At 37.1% G+C, this 15,000-nt stretch overlaps 1 protein-coding gene across 3 annotated transcripts in view; it reads left to right on the top strand.

The window, feature by feature from the left end:
• Positions 1 to 15,000, top strand: part of LOC144972617 (17-beta-hydroxysteroid dehydrogenase type 6-like) — a 99,370-nt gene that overhangs the window by 16,170 nt on the left and 68,200 nt on the right. The gene's annotated exons all lie outside the window — the stretch shown is intronic.

The raw sequence follows: 15,000 nt of genomic DNA, 5'->3' as shown, positions 1-15,000 counted from the left end.
AAGTTACACATTAATAAAGCCAATCATAACCTACTTATAATATGTGTTGCACGATACTTGAAAAAAAATAAAGCAACACCCGAGACTATAAACAGCCGTACATTGAAAAAGCGCCGTGTTATCATTATTTATTGTTTTGTTAAAGAGATTTTACACCTATAATCCATTTATTAGAATGGTATCCTAACTTGCCAAGATATTCTAAAATCCGAGACTTCAAATAAGTCTTGGATTTAAGAATTCAATTCATTTTAATCGATCGATATGAGGAGTAAAACTTATCTCCCAATATTTAAAACGCGTTTTGTCAGTGTACGGTAGAATTGCGTTTTTGTGATCCTACCACCAACATCCTTCTACTTAAACCACTTTGAACCTCATCACAATTGTCTAGCTCAAATGCTGGGATCGACATTTAAATGCATACTTATCTTCTTACTTCTTTCTAAATGTCATCATTTATATTATCTCAAGTGTTGATGTACATGTGTGTACCCAAGTGATGTCACATGGCTCAACACACCAATAGAAATCATCGGCGGTTTCCTGTACTGAACCTATACAGCTGCATTATCACTTAATATAATATTTGACATCGGCCAGAACTAAGTAAAAAATCCCTTTAAGTCTTTAAATGAATCATTGTCGTCTTGTAGCAATGATCTATTCTGCTAATAAACACGATTTTAACGAAATAAGACCTTTAATACGTAAAAGGCGGGATGAAGAAAAGGGGCATTCTTTGTCGTGCACCTAAAATAAGCAGCCAATATCATTATTGTAACTATTGTGGAAATACCATTGGAAAAGATACATTTTTACCAAAACTTAGTCTGAATATCAATAGATGGCCGATATAGTACTCTTTATGTGTTAAAGACCCTGTGGTGTATTTTCTTGATAACAATGTATCCATGCAGACACAAATCGAAAACCTTTGTAAAAATTGTAATGCTTGTCTAAAGAAAATTGCCCCTATCAGAGATTATTTGACTGTCGAGGTAGCATGTCAGCTTTTCATCACGTTTATTTTATCACTTATTGACTACTGCAATTCCCTCTTTTCGGTGAAAGTCAGGATAAACTCTCTCGTCTTCAAGTCATTTAGAACCATTCGGCCCCTGGAGCCGGAGTTTATACCGATTTTTATAGCAATTGCTTGCTACCCTTTGGATAAGACGCTTGTCTATCGCAAAGAAGTTTGCGCCAGATCTAACAGACCGTAGCCATCGTAATACATAGCCTGCTTGTGAGAGATTGTGACGTCACGGCGTGTGGCTAGGGTTATGGTTGCGAAGCGAGCGGCGATTGAAGACGCGTAGACCGACAGGTAGTAAAGTTGCAGTGAATTGTGCAGCGTAGAGCTGCATAGTAGTAATGTCTAATTAATTATAGTAGTAGCCAGATACTACTTACCTATAATAATAATAATAATAATAATAATAATAATAAAGATTATTTATATAGCGCCTAATCCCATAGTAAAACAGCTCTAGGCGCACAATATTCACCGATGTAAAACATCAGTTTTAAAAGAAATTGGCATAAAACGAACGCACACACACACATTTATACGTAAGCACTCAAATTCCCACAAATATCCGCATATGATATAAATATACACATAAATACATAACATTATTATCAGAAATCAATATCAATGCATTTGAAATCATAAACAATCTGATAAATGTGAACCATCTGATGGTAAGAGCCATCTCACAAATCGTCTATGTTTACCTAAAGAAATTTATTATCAGGTAGAGTTATTCGTTAAAATTTTATGAAATTTAAAACTATTTTACTAGCCTACATCAGGCTAAAACGCGTTGTCTACTAATTTGAATGCTTCTTTTTGTTTTGTTTTGTTTTGTATTTTTGTTTTAATCTAGTGAGCATTCCATAAGATGAGATTTTAATTTCTTTTTAAAAGATGACTCGGAATCCATTACCCCGTTCCTGAGGCTAAATGGTAAGGAATTCCAGACAGCGGGAGCAGCATGAATAAATGCACGATCCGCAGATGTCTTCGATCCTTTTTTTGGAACACATAAATTTAATTGACCGCTAGATCTTAATGGACGTGAGGGAGTATAGACATTAATCAAATCTGATATATAAGCTGGAGAAGTTTGATTAAAATAGTTAAAACACATTACAGCAATTTTGTACTTAATCCTAAACCTGACAGGGAGCCAATGCAAGGTCCATAACAAATGTGTGACATGATCATTTTTTTTTTTTCTCCAAATTAATTTAGCAGCTTGATTTTGAATCCGCTGTAGTTTGTTGACAACATTATTTGGTATATTGTACATTAGCATGTTACAGTAATCTAATCTTGAAAACATTAAAGGTAGTAGTAGTTGTAGTAGTAGTAGTAGTAGTAGTAGTAGTAGTAGTAGTAGTAGTAGTAGTAGTAGTAGTAGTAGAAGTAGTAGTAGTTGTGATATTAATATTTTTTGTAAGCGTAACAGCAGCAGGAGTAGTAGTAGCAGTAGTAGTGGTAGTAGTAGTAGTAGTAGAAGGAGGAGGAAGAGGGTGAGGAGGTTTATTTCGAGCACTTTTTAATACTTAAAATAAGTAAACACCGGTTGAAATCATTATGATTATCAAGTAGTATAGACTACTCACCTCCGATATGAAAATTGCACACTTTTCGCCCAGTTCTGAGTTATACAGTAAAATCCAAAGAATTTATCACAAAATATTTCCCCTCTGCATTTAAGTCGGGCTTGGGACCGTCACAATCAAAATGATTGAGGCTGCATTAGAAATATGTGTAGGTGAAGGTAAAAGGAACAAACAGTTCAAAGCTATTGGTGTTTCGATGAGTGGATGTAAACAAATAATTAGATTCTCTTGGTAAATGTTTTCAATTTCCTTTGGTTCTTAGAAGAAGACGCTTTGTCTGACATAATTTTGGAATAATTATTCAGAAAGATGTTGATGGCTGGTTTGCAAAGCTTTGTAACGATATCCTTGTGGTCTTTTTCACATTCATGACACTTTCCCCCATACAGATTCAAGTCTGTCAGTCGTTGAGTTGTTAATCTCATGACAAGAAGTCGCTGGTTAAAACTAGATAAAAATTTCTGCTCGTGGTCTTCAGTTGCAATCAGAAATTGAAAAATCTTGAATATTTCTGATACGATTTGTACAACGTAATCAGAGGGCCACTTTAATCCACCTCTATCCAAGGACGAAATGTAAGAAAAGGTTTCCTCTGATCCTTCTACATGCAACTGACGATCAACACAAAAATCATGTTTACAATACAAACATTCTGTCAAACGCAGTGGTTTCACAATGCAGTATCCAGCTATAAAAATAAGGGCTTTCAACTGCTCTTGACTTATTTCAATGTTGGCACAATTACATAAAATTGGTGAGAAATAATCAAAATCACTGTCACAAGACGTTGAGGTTACATGTGACATTGTTTCCTCCAGAGGGTCCAAGATGTCCTTCAGCTTGATAGTTCCATTGGACGCAGAAACAAGTTTCAGCACACTCAACATTTTCAGCTTTTTTTCACCTTCAAGAATTTGCTGCACTGAAACATGAAAGTTACATCCACTCATCTGCCTGTACTGACTGAATCGAAATTCTAGATCATCAGTTTGGAATTTTCCTAACAAGACATACTTAAAGCTATTCTCATCAAGAAGATATTTACATAATTTAATGGTCGCAGACAATGTATGACTCAAAGCTGTCATCGTCTCATTGGATAAGGTTCCCTCTCTTGGTTGTAAATTTAAATCTTTCCATTTGTTTAACCATTCAACAGCTCCTTCCAATGTCATCAAATTCTGGTCATTAGTAGAGGAAGAAATTGGTTTACAGCTGTCATCCCTCAATCTGATTCCTTTAAAAGGGTGTTTAACATTAAAAATATTCCATAGCTTGATGCAAAAGGAAATAAATAGCCGTGTGCCTTGGGTGTCTAACTGCCATTTACTTTCATAATGCTCCAAAGCTGTGACGTTCCTGATGTTAAAAATATTCAACATTAATTTTACATTCTGTTTCTCCGTTGTTGTTGGGTGTAGAGATTTATAATTTAAAGAGGGTGCAAGTTTCACAGGTGATGGCTTCTCCTCATTATACAATTTCTTCAGATGTGAAAAACATGCTTTCAATTGAATTTCAGTGGTGGTAGTTGGGTTTGGGAAAATGAATGTTTTCTCCTCATCTTTCTGCACCAGCCAGTTATTCCTAATACACTTGAAAAGATGAACAGAATCGAAAAGGAAAAATAAACGTAGATCAGGATTCAAAGGATGAGGCACATCATGAAGAAGTTTTCCACCAGCCATCGATGAAAAAGCATTCCTATTTATTCTGTTGTTATCTGAGATAACGCATAAAACAAAAAATCCAATTGTGTGTAATTTAATTAAAATATTATTTATGGCTTCTTTTAACCAAGCAGCATTTACATTTTTGACAGGAATAATGGCTACAACATCTTTTGATTTAGATAAAATTGAAGAAATCATGAAAACTTGTGCAGTGCTTGCTTCCATCATAGGACAATTTGACGCTGATCCTTCTAATTTTCCTTCCTTGTATGAAATATTTTGTGATATGTGTATTTCATCCAGCATCAAGACAACTTTCCGCTCAGCATCAGACAACGTAGCACACTTTTGTTTTAAATATTGGTCATGAATATTTGTATCAAAACCACTTTTCATGGTGAAAACTGATGCAAGTTTCCTAATATGAGAAGGGTGGGGAAGTGTCAAGAATGTCGTCCGCATCATGCTGTAAGTATTTGGAGCTCCAGCGTAAATCTTAAAAGCCCATAATAAAGTTGAATAAGGATACCTTTTCATTGATGACAAACAGAGCTTTATTTGTTGAGCCAAGAACAAGAGTTTTGAGTTTTTAGAATTTGCTTCCTCTTCTATTTCGTCAGTATACATTTCTTCTATGATCTCAACAAGAATAAGCAATTTTTTGTGCACGTCGGAGACATTCATAGTAAGCTTATTTCCATTTGAAAAATGAGATATTATTGTGTCAAATTGGGACCAGGTCTTGAGTGTGGGAGGAGAACAGTCATCCAATATCCAGGATAAGGAAGTTTTTGGTACCTGACCTGAAAAGAAGGAGGGAAAATGAAATATGAATATAAGCCTTTCATTCAACATTAGGATTTTGCAAATTCAATATTCCTATACATAAAGAAGTAAAACATAACAGCTTATCACCATGATCGGTTGTCTCAAAACCGATACCCCCCAGTCCCAAGTCCACTACAGCCTGAATGGGTAGAAGGGTCAAATTAATTATTAACGACATGTCGGAAAGTCCTTTGTGCCTGACAAGCGTCTGCATCTGATTCTAAGTATAGCAGAGTAAAGATTGCATTACATTTCAAACTACAAGCACCAATATAATCTCAGTAAGTCCAAATAAATAAAATAAACAAATAAAACAGATTTAAAAATTAATAACTCAATGATGATGATGATAATAATACTAATAATAATGATGATGATGATGGTGGAGATGGTTTTGGTGGTGATATCAATTATCATGAAGATGATGATGATGATGATGATAGTGGCATTGCTGTGGACAATGAGGACCATGATTATGATGATGACAATGATGATGATCTGGACAATGAAATGAGAATGATTATGCTACTAATGACGAAGATGAAGACAATGATGATATAATGACGATGGTGATGAATGCTGCGTTGACAGATAGACTGTTTACCCCTCTCTCTCTCTCTCATTTGTAGACACACCTGTTTTCTTATTTGACAAATAACCACCAGCAATATGATTTATTATGGAGAGATGCTCAAAATATTTTTAGAAGAAAAATAACTCATTCTTACCTTCTTTGTTCGTATATATTTCCACGTGCAAATCGTTAAAAATTTTCAATGTTGTCAAAAGTTGGGGAGCGGCATCGTCAATTCGATAAATACTCCAATGTCTTGAAGACTGTAGATCAGTTTCTATAAGTTTCCATAGCCATTTCACTCCGTCCACACGGTTTGAGAATTTCTTACTGAAGTCATCGAAGTTTTTAATTTTGTCTTCTTCTAACCATTCAGTAAAAGAATCCATGTCTCTCTGCTCCATTTCACATCTCCTATCTTCTGGCGTTTTTCTTTTTAAGGAAGGCTTTTTCTCAGATAGATAGGAAGGACAATTAGGAAAAATAGAGGGAAAAGCATCCACTGTTAATTTTGGCTTTTCTCTCGGTACAGTCAAAACGGTACCATCGGGTCTTTTTACAGAATCTATTCTGATAATAAAGTTTTCATGAAAATGTCTTTCACATACGGCAGAATCATTATTTGGTGTAAAATCCTTTCTCGGTATTTTATTTAACCACAATCGTCTTCTCGATTCATCTTTAGGGAATGTGAAAATTGACACCCTCTCCTTTCTGTCATAGTTCCTCTACAATTGGGCACACAACACTTTCTACCCATGTCAAATAACTCTCAAATTACAGATTAGTCCAATATAATTTATATCATGTGAATAAAGTGATGATTAAAAGATGAAAAGAAGAAAATGGTCCTTTCTCTTCTCTCCTCGCGGAAAGTAAACAAAACACAGCACACACTTCATCAATTTTCCGTTTAAAATACTTTCACAAATAAATCACTTCAGCAGTACGTGATTTGAAGAAGTAGTTTTAAATTTAATACGATACAAATAATAATCCAATGTAGAAAATAATATTTATAGAATAAAAACAGCAGAGCAAATTCGATGAAAACTAACGATAACAAGATTGCTTGTGAAACTGAAAGGAAAACAACTTGAATTCCCCTCCAATCAGCGAGAGAGAGCGCCTCATAGTGTGACGTCACCAGCTAGGATGGGAAGCACAAGCAGGCTATGTTATTACGATGGCTACGAACAGACCCAGCTACCCAATCACGGCTGGATGGACAGTGGGTCAGAAAAAATATCGACTGCACACCCAGAATCGATCTCCGTCCGTTTGCGTGTGGAGCGAGTGCTCTACCAAATGAGCTATCGGGACCCCCTATTCATACAGTGCCGCAAAATTAATTTTAAGAAAGGCTAGCACTATTCAGTATCTGATACTGAATAGCGGTTTCCCACTATTCAGTATCTGATACTGAATAGTGGTTTTGTACTATTCAGTATCTGACACTGAATAGTGTTTTTGCACTATAATACGGTGTGTCTTTTTTACGAAACCCGCCGAAACCCGCCGAAACCCGACGAATCCCGACAAAGTTATGGGAAGTAGGTGGCAGTGGGGAGTGAACCTAGAACTCAGGGAAGTGTACACTATTGGGTAGTGAACCTGGGACTGGGTTTCGGCGGGTTTCGTAATAAAAAGCAATTACTTTTTTACGAAACCTGACGACACCTGGCAATATCCGACAAAGTTATGGGAGGTAGGCAGCAGTGTGTGTGTGTGTGTGTGTGTGTGTGTGTGTGTGTGTGTGTAAGGGAGGAGGGGAAAGGAAGGGATGAACCTGAGATTCAGGGAAGTGTACATCAGTGGTGAGTGAACCTGGGACTTTGGGTTTTGTAAAACAGCAGTAACAAAATGGGGGGGGGGGGGGGGGGGGGGGGGGGGGAATTACTTTTTTACGAAACCCGACAATATGCGGCAAAGTTGTGGAAAGTAGGCAAAGCATGGGGACTGAACCTGAGACAGTGAAGTGTACACCAGTGGGGAGTGAACCTGAGAGTATGGTTTTCGGCGGTCTTCAGATAATTTCATATAAGAGCAATTACTTTTTTACGAAACCCGACGAAACCTGGCAATATCCGAGAAAGTTATGGGTAGTACAGTGGGGAGTGAAACTGAGATTCGGGGAGGTGTACACCAGTGGGGAGTGAACCTGGGTCTGGGTTTCGGCGGGTTTTGTAAGAAAATGAAAGCAATTACTTTTTGTTTAGGAAATGCGCCAAATTCCAACAAAATGGGGCAAAGTTATCGAAAGTAGGCAAATAATGGGGAGTGAACCTGAGACTAAGGGAAGTGTACACCAGTGGGGAGTGAACCTGAGACTATGGTTTTCGGCTGCTTTCAGTGAGATTCACATAAAAGCAATTACTTTTTTACGAAACCCGACAATATCCGACAAAGTTATGGGAAGTAGGCAACAGTGGGGAGTGAACCTGAGATTCATGGAAGTGTACACCAGTGGGGAGTGAACCTGAGACTCTGGTTTTCGGCGGGTTCAGCGAGTTTCACATAAAAGCAATTACTTTTTTACGAAACCCAACGAAACCTGGCAATATCCGACAAAGTTATTGAAGTAGGCAACAGTGGGGAGTGAACTTGAGATTCATGGAAGTATACACCAGTGGGGAGTGAACCTAAGACTCTGGTTCTAAGCGGGTTTCAGCGAGTTTCATATAGAAGCAATTGCTTTTTTACGAAACCCGCCAATATCCGACAAAGTTGTGGGAAGTAGGCAACAGTGGGGAGTGAACCTGAGACTCAGGGAAGTGTACACCAGTGGGGAGTGAACCTGAGACTATGATTTTCGGCAGGTTTCAGCGAGTTTCACATAAAAGCAATTATTTTTTTACGAAACACGACAAATTCTGGCAATATCCGACAAAGTTATTGAAGTAGGCAACAGTGGGGAGTGAACTTGAGATTCATGGAAGTATACACCAGTGGGGAGTGAACCTGAGACTCTGGTTCTAAGCGGGTTTCAGCGAGTTTCATATAAAAGCAATTACTTTTTTATGAAACCCGACGAAACCTGGCAATATCCGACAGTTATTGAAGTAGGCAACAGTGGGGAGTGAACCTGAGATTCATGGAAGTATACACGAGTGGGGAGTGAACCTGAGACTCTGGTTTTCAGCGGGTTTCAGCGAGTTTCATATAAAAGCAATTGCTTTTTTACAAAACCCGGCAATATCTGACAAAGTTGTGGGAAGTAGGCAACAGTGGGGAGTGAACCTGAGACTCAGGGAAGTGTACACCAGTGGGGAGTGAACCTGAGACTATGGTTTTTGGCAGGTTTCAGCGAGTTTCACATAAAAGCAATTACCTTTTTCCGAAACCCGGCAATATCCGACGAAGTTATGGGAAGTAGGCAACAGTGGGGGGTTAACTTGAGATTCATGGAAGTGTACACCAGTAGGGAGTGAACTGAGACTATGGTTTTTGGCGGGTTTCAGCCAGTTTCACATAAAAGCAATTACCTTTTTACGAAACCCGGCTATATCCGACAAAGTTAGGGGAAGTATGCAACAGTGGGGAGTGAACCTGAGATTCATGGATGTGTACACCAATGGGGAGTGAACCCGAGACTATGGTTTTCGGCAGGTTTCAGCGAGTTTCACATAAAAGCAATTACCTTTTTACGAAACCCGGCAATATCCGACGAAGTTATGGGAAGTAGGCAACATTGGAGGGTTAACTTGAGATTCATGGAAGTGTACACCAGTAGGGAATGAACCTGAGACTATGGTTTTTGGCGGGTTTCAGCGAGTTTCACATAAAAGCAATTACTTTTTTACGAAACCCGACGAAACCTGGCAATATCCGACAAAGTTATTGAAGTAGGCAACAGTGGGGAGTGAACTTGAGATTCATGGAAGTATACACCAGTGGGGAGTGAACCTGAGACTCTGGTTTTCAGCGGATTTCAGCGAGTTTTATATAAAAGCAATTGCTTTTTTACGAAACCCGGCAATATCTGACAAAGTTGTGGGAAGTAGGCAACAGTGGGGAGTGAACCTGAGACTCAGGGAAGTGTACACCAGTGGGGAGTGAACCTGAGACTATGGTTTTTGGCAGGTTTCAGCGAGTTTCACATAAAAGCATTTACCTTTTTACGAAACCCGGCAATATCCGACGAAGTTATGGGAAGTAGGCAACAGTGGGGGGTTAACTTGAGATTCATGGAAGTGTACACCAGTAGGGAGTGAACCTGAGACTATGGTTTTTGGCGGGTTTCAGCCAGTTTCACATAAAAGCAATTACCTTTTTACGAAACCCGGCTATATCTGACAAAGTTAGGGGAAGTATGCAACAGTGGGGAGTGAACCTGAGATTCATGGATGTGTACACCAGTGGGGAGTGAACCTGAGACTATGGTTTTCGGCAGGTTTCAGCGAGTTTCACATAAAAGCAATTACCTTTTTATGAAACCCGGCAATATCCGACGAAGTTATGGGAAGTAGGCAACATTGGAGGGTTAACTTGAGATTCATGGAAGTGTACACCAGTAGGGAGTGAACCTGAGACTATGGTTTTTGGCGAGTTTCAGCCAGTTTCACATAAAAGCAATTACCTTTTTACGAAACCCGGCTATATCCGACAAAGTTAGGGGAAGTAGGCAACAGTGGGGAGTGAACCTGAGATTCATGGAAGTGTACACCAGGGGGGAGTGAACCTGAGACTCTGGTTTTCGTCGGGTTTCAGCGAGTTTCACATAAAAGCAATTACTTTTTTACGAAACCCGACGAAACCTGGCAATATCCGACAAAGTTATTGAAGTAGGCAACAGTGGGTAGTGAACTTGAGATTCATGGAAGTATACACCAGTGGGGAGTGAACCTGAGACTCTGGTTCTCAGTGGGTTTCAGCGAGTTTCATATATAATCAATTGCTTTTTTACGAAACCCGGCAATATCCGACAAAGTTGTGGGAAGTAGGCAACAGTGGGGAGTGAACCTGAGACTATGATTTTTGGCAGGTTTCAGCGAGTTTCACATAAAAGGAATTACCTTTTTACGAAACCCGGCAATGTCCGACAAAGTTATGGGAAGTAGGCAACATTGGGGGGTTAACTTGAGATTCATGGAAGTGTACACCAGTAGGGAGTGAACCTGAGACTCTGGTTTTCGGCGGGTTTCAGCGAGTTTCATATAAAAGCAATTACTTTTTTACGAAACCCGACGAAACCTGGCAATATCCGACAAAGTTATTGAAGTAGCCAAAAGTGTGGGGTGATCCTGAGATTCAGGGAAGTGTACACTTGTGGGGAGTGAACCTGGGACTCTGGATTTTGCAAAAAAGCAAGACCAAGGGGGATAGGGAATTACTTTTTTACGGAGCCCGCCAAAACCCGACAACGTTATGGGAAGCAGGCAGCAGTGGTGAGTGAATCTGGGATTCGGACACCGATGAAGATTGAACCTGGGACTGCGAGAGGTTGATACCAGTGGACAGTGAGCTCAGAATGTACTTTTATTTCGAAACCTACCGAAATTGTCAAAAGTTATGGGAAGTGGGCACCATTGGGCAATGAACCGGGACTCAGGGAAGTGCACACCGGTTGGGAGTGAACCTGGGACTGTGAGAAGAGGATATCAGTGGAAATGAACCTGGGACTATGGAAGATGGATACCAGTGGGAAATGAAGCCGGACTATGGGAGGTGTGTACCAGACGAGAATGAAGCAATTACTTTTTTACGAAACCCGCGAAAACCCGTCGAAAAACCATAGACTTAGGTTTACTCCCCAATAGTGTACACTTCCCTGAGTCTCGGGTTCACTCCCCCACGGATATTGTCGGGTTTCGTAAAAAAAGTAATTGCTTTTTTTTTTACGAAACCCAGTCCCAGTTTCACTCCCCACTGTTGCCTACTTCCCGGCGTGTTTCGTAAAAAAAAGAAACACCCCTAAAAATACCACGTGTATTCAGTAAATAGATGTCAATAGTCTTCAACAGTCGTACTGTCACTTCCTTCCTAATGACGTATGGTAACTTAGTAACACTGGCTCTAAACTATCGGAACAATGGCTGACGCCGTATGAAATATTTCCCCGGCGAGCTTAAACGCGTATCCAGAGGTAAAAAACCCCATCAATTTGATCATGTATTGACTTTTACACATTCTGATCACAAGGCATATGAAAAGGGAATGAAAAGTTCTAGCCAGCACGAAGAATAAAATGTAATGATTTTCTTTGTTTAGAACCAAGATGACTGCCGTTGCCGGGCGCGTGACATCAGACTACTGAATCCAATTGTAGTCTAATATTCAGTATCTATTTAAATTATTATTATTATTATTATTATTTATATTATTATTACTATTATTTTTTATTATTATTATTATTATTATTATTATTATTATTATTATTATTATTATTATTATTATTATTATTATTATTATTATTATTATTATTATTATTATTATTATTATTATTATTATTATTATCATCATCATTTATTATTTATTATTATTATTATTATTATTATTATTATTATTATTATTATTATTATTATTATTTTATTATTATTATTATCACGTAAATTATAATATAATACGGCAATTAATTCACGGAGGTACAACGCTCAATTAAAAATGGCAGAAAGTCTGGCCACATATTTATAATGCATCGGGTTTGTCTTAGATGACCAAACAAACGAACAACAACAACAACAACAGCAACAACAACAACAACAACAACACCAACAACAACAACAAATGAGACAAGCAAAAAAGCAAGATTTTAAAAAATAATAAACAATAGAAGAGCACATCAATGAAAAACAACAACGAGATTATAACACATAAAAGATATTCGTAATAAATCGATAACTGATTAAATTACTCGAACTACTTGATTTAAAAAAATAATAATCATAATAATGATGATGATGACGATTACAACAACAACAATATAATAATAATAATAATAATAATAATAAATAATAATATATAATAATATAATAATATAATAATAATAATAATAATATAATAATATAGTAAGTAATGATGATAATAATAGTAATAATAAGTAATAATATATAATAATAATAATAATAATAATAATAATAATAATAATAATAATAATAATAATAATAATAATAATAATAATAATAATAAAAGAACAATAGTATAATATCAACATTAAAGCATATTACAAGCAAATAAAATTATTAAAACAAAAGTTTAAAAAATATCAATAGACAGAAGGAATTTTAAAAATATTGGGGGAAAAAAAAGTTATCCCTGCCGGGACTTGAACTCTCGAACCTTAAGCTCAGAGTCAAACAGCTTATATCCACCAAGCCATGGTGTCACTGAACATTTGGTGACATTTAATCATGTCTATTTAGACATTTAAAAATGTATTTGAATGCCACATTTACTTTGATATTTTGAACTATGTTAATTTCACAATAGCAGAAATTAAAAAAATACGATCAAAATATTTTTACAACTTTGAATCGGTCTGTCAGTTACTGCACGTGTTCAATCTGGAATTAGGTCAGCAGTTTATTTACATTCAACCGAGATTGTCGTACTTTTCACTCTCTCTATAAAAAAAGAGTTCCTTGTGGATACTGAATAGTGGCAAAGCGCTATTCAGTATCTGATACTGAATAACCACTTCGTTTAAGAAAAGCTCGTATGTCCCAATCCTTCCGAATTCTCTAGGAACTGCACTGACTAGCTATCAATCAAAGAGATTATATTACAAAATCGCCATGATATGTTTTAAATGTTTAAATGATGAAGCACTGTTTACTTTTGAAAAAACTAAGACTTATTAAATACATAATAATAAACCTTTCAGATGACAAAGATCATCATCTGATAAAACTAAACTTTTAGCTCCTCTTTTTAAATACCCTTGTTTGGGCCGGGGATCCTTTTCTGTCATGGGACCCCATGTATGCAATCCTATTCCCAGAACCATCAGGGAACAATCAACTATTCATTCTTTTAAATCGAAACTAAAGCATTTCCTTTCCTCGTCTGCCTATTTTTAATCGGAGACACACCATATGGTTATAAAGTGGAGTGGTATGCTTACAGTATTAGGTGCAGCGGCGTGGCATGCTTACAGTATAAAGTGGTGCCAGACGAAAATGACTTACACATGCTACATTTGTAAATATAAAAGAAAGAAAAAAAAACTTACATACTTGTAAAGTAAATTTGCATGGTGATGTTTCTATCCCTGCAAATCTTTTCAATAGTTTGTTTATAGAAATCATGAACGAATATATTGATTGGAGTTTGGACACTGAAGGAAATGACTAAAGGGATACATGCAGACATTGAATGTCAATCGAACAAAGGGTAATTTCAAAAACTTACACAGCGTAAGAATGTAAACAGCCCATAGCCTATTAAAAGAGTACTGTAGTTACGTCATGAAACAACCCCATTCCACTTCGGAAATCAAACATGACACCATACAAGATATCTCTCTCTCTCTCTCTCTCTCTCTCTCTATCTATCTATCTATCTATCTATCTACCTATCTCTCTCTCTGTGTGTGTGTGTGTGTGTGTGTGTGGGTGTGTGTGATGAACGCATATTCAAACACGCATATTCACGCGAAGATCATGCATTTAGCATATAGCATCACTATCAAGAAATGTTTGACTTAACTCGTTCACATTCCTTCATATCAATTTTTGCAGCAATAATAATAATAATGATGATGATGATGATGATGATGATGATGATGATGATGATGATGAAATGATAATGATAATGATAATATATAATGATAATAATAATAATAATATAATAATAATAATAATAATAATAATAATAATAATAATAATATAATATAATATAATATATAAATATATCCACGACACAGAGAGAGAGAAACAAATGAACTTGTTAATAATCGTGATTTCGATAATAATAAAGATGGTCGAAGTTACCATACTATGACTATGATGTAAATGACCATTAGCTATTATTCCCCAGTCCAACAGAGTTGGAGCAAAAATTTCTCGGCACCTGAGGCGGGTTTTTTCTCGTATGTGAAGATGGAAAAAAATAGAGCCATTTTCTCATGTATTCAATGTGGCAACACTATAGTAATAGCCTTAATAGTAATAGCCTTAAATGGTGCCAGCAAAAATCCGCTCCTTGCAATCGTTTGAGTGGGGAAATCCAGTCACTCGCTCAGCCATGGTACACAGTCGCTGACAGTCATCAACAGACTGTGTGAATCGGGAGAAAAGCGTGGGTAGAAGGCGTTGTGACAGAAAGGGAGTCTGTTTCGCACTGTTGATAAAA

Source organism: Berghia stephanieae, chromosome 5, assembly GCF_034508935.2.
Source record: "Berghia stephanieae isolate SIO BIC M18660-M18661 chromosome 5, UCSD_Bste_1.3, whole genome shotgun sequence".
NCBI classification, from domain to species: domain Eukaryota; kingdom Metazoa; phylum Mollusca; class Gastropoda; order Nudibranchia; family Aeolidiidae; genus Berghia; species Berghia stephanieae.
Note: the sequence above shows the minus strand (reverse complement) of the source record. Positions and strands in the feature narration are given on the sequence as shown.